The 5,879-nt window shown below is 45.5% G+C and overlaps 2 long non-coding RNA genes across 3 annotated transcripts in view; one reads left to right on the top strand and one right to left on the bottom strand.

Annotated features, from left to right (window-relative positions):
* Nucleotides 1-5,879, bottom strand: part of LOC122543460 — a 70,500-nt gene that overhangs the window by 41,691 nt on the left and 22,930 nt on the right. The window lies entirely within an intron of this gene.
* LOC122543461 overlaps nucleotides 1-5,879 on the top strand; it is a 66,306-nt gene that overhangs the window by 48,476 nt on the left and 11,951 nt on the right. Inside the window, exon 3 of one of the 2 annotated variants that reach the window (XR_006310035.1) lies at nucleotides 184-1,056. This is a non-coding gene — a long non-coding RNA (uncharacterized LOC122543461). Of the gene's footprint in view, nucleotides 1-183; nucleotides 2,212-5,879 lie in introns of those variants that run through there. The other variant, XR_006310033.1, reaches the window with a different exon arrangement.

Here is a 5,879-nt window from a genome sequence, read left to right as displayed (position 1 = left end):
CTGTGCTTTTCCAGCAACACATTTCCAGCTCTGATCTCCAGCATCTGCAGACCTCACTTTCTCCTCACTTTTTCAAAGTGCCAGTCCCACAATTATTAGATTAATTCATTTTAGAATCTGTCACTATGTTTTTATGGGTTTTCTCTCATCCTTTTTTTTGTCTATTTCAAATCGATATCACAGGGTATCAGAATGGGAAGATTTATAGCAATGGGATCACATCAGAATCTGAACGTCATTGGATTTTGAACAGAGAAGGAAAAACACCAGATTGGGAAGAAAGTGCACACATTTACTGCGTGTACAGGAATTCAGTCAATCATCTGACCTGTTGAGACATAATTGTCATCGCAGTGGGGAGAAACCGTGGAAATGGGGAAACTGTGGAAAGGGATACAGGTCCCCATCTGAGCTGGAAACTCACTGACACACTGGGGAGAAGCTATTCAGTTGCTTCAAGTGACAGAAGGCTTTCACTTAATTATCCACTTTGCTGAGACACTAGCGAGTTTACACTGAGGACAGACCATTCGCCTTCTCCAAGTGTGAGAAAGGATTCACTGAGTTTTCCAATCAGTTGAAACACCACAAGTTCACATTGACAAGAGACCCTCTAAATATCCAGATTGCGGAAATGGTTATAAAACTTTCTGGTGACTCAGTGTCTCATCAACGAGCTCACACTGAGGAGAAACCTTTCAGGTACACTCACTGTGGGACTGGATTCAGGTGATTGTACAACCTCACTCTACACCACCACAGCCACAGGCCATTCTCCTGATCTGAGATGGGAAGGGATCCACTTGGGCAACCTACCTGCTGACACACTAGCAGGTACATGATCAACTACAGTGACTTAATTTGCTGTTAATCCCATCCATGACTGAGCCGTGTTCATTGAGGTCTGTTTTTGCTGATGTTCATAAACCACATCTCACTTGTTACGGAGAGTGGAGTGAAATGGAGATGGTGTGGACTGAGAGTTTCTACTGGCCCATCAACGTCCCAGTCCCGTTCACAGCAAACGGCTGCCGCTTCGTACGGCGACAAACCGAGGTAACTGTCTTTTATTGGGGGTGATGTTCACACGGAGCCGCCATGTTTATTGGGTCAATGTGCAGCAGCATGCCTGCGCATTCTTTAACAGCGGCCGGAAGACAACAATAAGCCCATTCAGTCCATCGAGACTGCTTCGCCATTCCATTGTGCTGTACTGTTCTGTCAGCCATAACGTGCACTGATGATGTCGATATCATTCTAAACTAATCCCTTCTGCCTGCACTTTGTCTATATCCACTGCCTGTTCATGCATCAGTCTGAATTTCTCTTAAACGTTGCTGTCATATCTACATTTACCACCTCCCCTGGCAGTGCATTCCTGGTCAGATGTAACATGGGTGAGATTGCACCCCTCCAACTTACAAGAACACAGAAAGGGGACTTTAGTACTTTGAAAGAAATCCTTGTAAAACATTATTGTAGGATTGAGTTGTCCATAGATCACTAAAATGTCACGGTCTCACACAAAAAAGGCCAGTATGAATGGAATGCAAAGTTTTCAGCTAAAGGGTTAACATCAGAAAGATATGGAGCTTCTGCCTCAGGCTCCTGGTTAGAGGAGCCCACAGCCAGAGTAGGCATCGGTTCTGCGTGTCTCCTCGTTTGATAACTTGGTTTTGGAATGCATGCTGTGTAGACTCATGAGAATGTAACCTAACCCTTTGAAATTTTAACCAAACAAAGACCACGTTCAACAAGACTGGTGGTAGTATTGCTGGAGATTTTCCTAGGATCTTGAAAAGGATAAGTTAACATGACAGGGAGCATTTTTCTCCAGACATGAGTGTCCAGGATAACGAGACAACCTTTAGAAGGTCTCAGCCATACCATTCCTGAGGGAAGTTACAAAGCGTTACAAGCAAAGAGTAATAGAATTGTGGGATTATCTTTGGGAAAAAAAGGAATGCTAGCTCAAATAATCATTTAAATATTAATTTATTTCTGCTCAATTAAGGGCAAAAAAGGATATGGAATTGTGTTGGGTGAATGGAAGTGGTAAAACCAATGCAAGAAGCCAAATGGTTGCCTACTGTTGGTGCACTGGGTGTCTTAATGTTCTTTGACCTCTGCCTTTCTTGAGAGTATCCAACTGGTTCTGAAGTGTCAAGTTGCCAGAATTGGAGGGTTTGAGCTATAGGGAGAGGCTGAATAGGCTGGAGCTATTTTCCATGGAGCGTCAGAGGCTGAGGGGTGACCTTATAGGAGGTTTATAAAATCATGAGCAGCATGGACAGGGAAAATAGACAAGATCTTTTCCCTGGGGTGGTGGAGTCCAGAATTAGAGGGCCTAGGTTTAAGGTGAGAGGGTAAACATTTAAAAAAAAAACAAAGGGCAACTTTTTCATGCAGAGGGTGGTGCGTGTATGGAATGAGCTACCACAGAAGTGGTGGAGGCTGGTACAATTGCAGCATTTAAAAGACATCGGGATGGGTGCATGAATAGGGTTTAGAAGGATGTAGGCCAAGTTCTGGCTAATGGGACTAGATTAGGTTAGGATAGCTGGTCAGCATGGACAAATTGGAAAGAAGGGTCTGTTTCCGTGCTGTACATCTCGATGACCCGTCATCCTCTGTTTAAAAAAATTCTTTTGCACATCTCATTTAAACTTTCCTTCTCTCACTTCAAACATTTGCCCATAGTATTTAACATTTCCACCTGGGAGAAAGATTCGGAGTATCCAGGCCTCATAGCATTAGGGTAACCCCTCAGCTTCAGCCGCTCTAGCAGAAACAATCCTTCAAGTTTTTCCAATCTCTCCTTATAGCTAATGCACTTCAATGCAGCCAACACCCTGGTAAACCTCTTGAACCCCTTCCAAAGGTGACACATGCTTCTTATAGTGTGATGATCAGAACTGTACACAATACTCCAAATGTGGCCTGACTAAAGTTTTATGCAGCTACATGTCTTACCAACGTTTACACACTGTGCCCTCACTGATTAAAGCAAGCAACATGCTTTCTTTACCACTTTACCACTTGTGTTGCCACTTTGGGTACAAGCCCATAGCTCCCTCAAAGATCCCTCTGTATATCAATGCTCTCAAGGTTCTTCTCTTGCATTTGATCTCCTAAAATACACTGCCTTGTACTTGTCTGCATTAAACTCCACTTGCCATTTTTCTGTCCAACTGATCTAAGATCACAGAGTTCTTGATCAATTGGGTCAATGGGCTAAGCAGTGGCAGAGGGTGTTTAATTTGGACAAATGCAAAAACAAACAAAGGGCAAGACTTAGCTCTATAGGGCTGTACAACATGGAAAGAGATCCTTTGGTCCACTTCATCCATGCTGACCAGATTGCCAAAGTAAATCCAGGCCCATTTGCCATCATTTGTCCTTATCTCTCCAAAGCCTTCCTATTCTTTTACCCATCCAGATGGCTTCTAAATGTTGCAATTGTACCAGCCTCCACCACTTCCTCTGGAAGCTCATTCCATACAGGCACCATCCCCTATGTGAAAAAGATGCCCCTTAGGTGCCTGTTTAAATCTTTCCTCTCTCACCCTAAACCTGTGCCATCCAGTATTGAACTCCCTCACCTGTGTGAAAAGACCCTTTTAAGGGTCAGTGTTTTTCAAAAACCTTTATATATTTTGCAACCTACTCTATCAAAATGGCCTTCCCACATCTGTGCATATCAACCTGCTCCCTGGTCTATGGTTATGGGGTGGGATTTTCCCAGGTACTGGTTGCTGTTCTTCCATTTGCTGGCGCATGGGGAGAGTTTAGGAGATTGTCAACGTTCACCTGAGTTGAAAATTCATGGAGGAGGAGAAAGTGAGGACTGCAGATGCAGTGCTTTAGAGTCGAGAGTGTGGTGCTGGAAAAGCAGAGGTGGTCAGGGAGCATCCGAGGAGCAGGAGAATCGACATTTCAAGCGTAAACCAGTGAGTCATCGGGAATGAATGAAGGGCGTCTGCCCAAAGCGTTGATTCTCCTGCTCCTCAGATGCTGCCTGACCTGCTGTGCTTTCCCAGCACCACACTCGCAAATACACAAAGTCTATTTCCTATCTCCCTTCTTAACCTTTTTCTGTCTCCTGTCCTGTAGACAGCAGAGGCTTGTGAAGGCTCAGACTATGTGACAGGTTCCCTTCCCTGAAGGTTATTTGTGAATTCAGTTGGGTTTTTAAATAATCCAGCAGTTTTCAGTCACCTTATTAGGTTGAGAGTAGATTCCCTGCAGTGTGGAAACAGACCCTTCGGCCCAACCAGTCCACACCGACCCTCCGAAGAGTAACCCACCCAGACCCATTTCCCTCTGTCTAATGCACATAACACTATGGACAATTTAGCATGGCCAATTCACCTGAGCTGCACTTTGGACTGTGGGAGGAAACCCACACAGACATGGGGAGAATGTGCAAACTCCACACAGACAGTCGCCCAAGGCTGGAATCAAACCTGGGACCCTGGCGCTGTGAGGCAGCAGTGCTAACCACTGAGCCACCGTACCGCCCTAGGGTATTGGAAAGGGAGGATTTTCAGGAATGAAGATCAAACCAATGCCACGTCTAAACCAGACAGAAATGCTTGATTCATTGTGGTCCGAATAAGATCAGCCTTTGAACACGGTAGGAAAGTGTACTGTTCACAGAGGGGATGGACTGAACAGATTGTCAAAGCTTCAGTCAATCATCTGAGCTGACTAAACACAAACGCAGTCAAAGTGAAGAGAAACCGTGGAAATGTGTGGACTGTGGAAAGGGATTCAGTTATCCATCTGAGCTGGAAACTCATCAGCGAATTCACACTGGGGAAGAAGCCATTCATTTGCTGTGATTGCGGGAGAGGATTCACTCAGTCAGCCGGCCTGCAGAGGCACCAGTGGGTTCACAGTGACGAAAGACCTTTTTAAAATGTTCAGACCGCGGGAAGTGCTTTAAAATTTCCCAGGAACTGAAACAACACAGATGGGTTCACACTGATGAGAGAGACAGTTTAGATGCTCTGACTGTAGGACTAAGTTCAGACGATCATCTGATCTCACTGTACACCAGTTTGTCCACACTGGAGAGAGGTCGTTCAGCTGCACAGAGTGTGGGAAGCGATTCACTTGTCTCTCCAGCTTGTTAAGACACCGGTGAGTTTACACTGGGGAAGAGACCCTTTCAATGTCCAGACAGTGAAAAGTGCTTTAAGAATTCCAGCGAGCTCATTCACCACCAGTGGGTTCACACTGACGAGGCACCGTTCAGGTGCTCTGACTGAGAGTGTGGTTCAGAAAGTCATCTGACCTCACTGTGCACCAGCAGTTCACACTGGGGAGAGACCGTACTCTTGCTCTGTGTGAGTGTGTGTGAAGGCATTCACAACTTTATTCATCCTGCCGAAACACCAGCAACTTCACACTGGACACAGCTGGTTCACCTACTTTAGAGTAGACATCCAACTTTATTTTACCTGTGGCGAGACTTCCTACCTTTGACACCCTTTCAGGAAGAGAGTTCCAGGTCCCAAACCCAGACTGGGTGGGAAACAAAGATGGTTCACCTCATTTACCCTCTAATCCTTTCCAACGATGACCTCAAATTTGGGTCTCCTACTTTTGACCTCTTATCTAATACCTCAAATGGGTAGGGTGACAAAAGGTTGTGGATCAGTGGTGCTGGAAGAGCACAGCAATTCAGGCAGCATCCGAGGACAGGCAAAAATCGACGTTTCGGGCAAAAGCCCTTCATCAGGAATAAAGGCAGAGAGCCTGAAGCGTGGAGAGATAAGCTAGAGGAGGGTGGGGGTGGGGATAGAGTAGCATAGAGTACAATAGGTCAGTGGGGAAGGAGATGAAGGTGATAGGTCAGGGAGGAGAGGGGGGAG

Source organism: Chiloscyllium plagiosum, chromosome 44, assembly GCF_004010195.1.
Source record: "Chiloscyllium plagiosum isolate BGI_BamShark_2017 chromosome 44, ASM401019v2, whole genome shotgun sequence".
NCBI classification, from domain to species: Eukaryota; Metazoa; Chordata; class Chondrichthyes; order Orectolobiformes; family Hemiscylliidae; genus Chiloscyllium; species Chiloscyllium plagiosum.
This window is presented reverse-complemented; position numbering and strand designations above follow the sequence as displayed.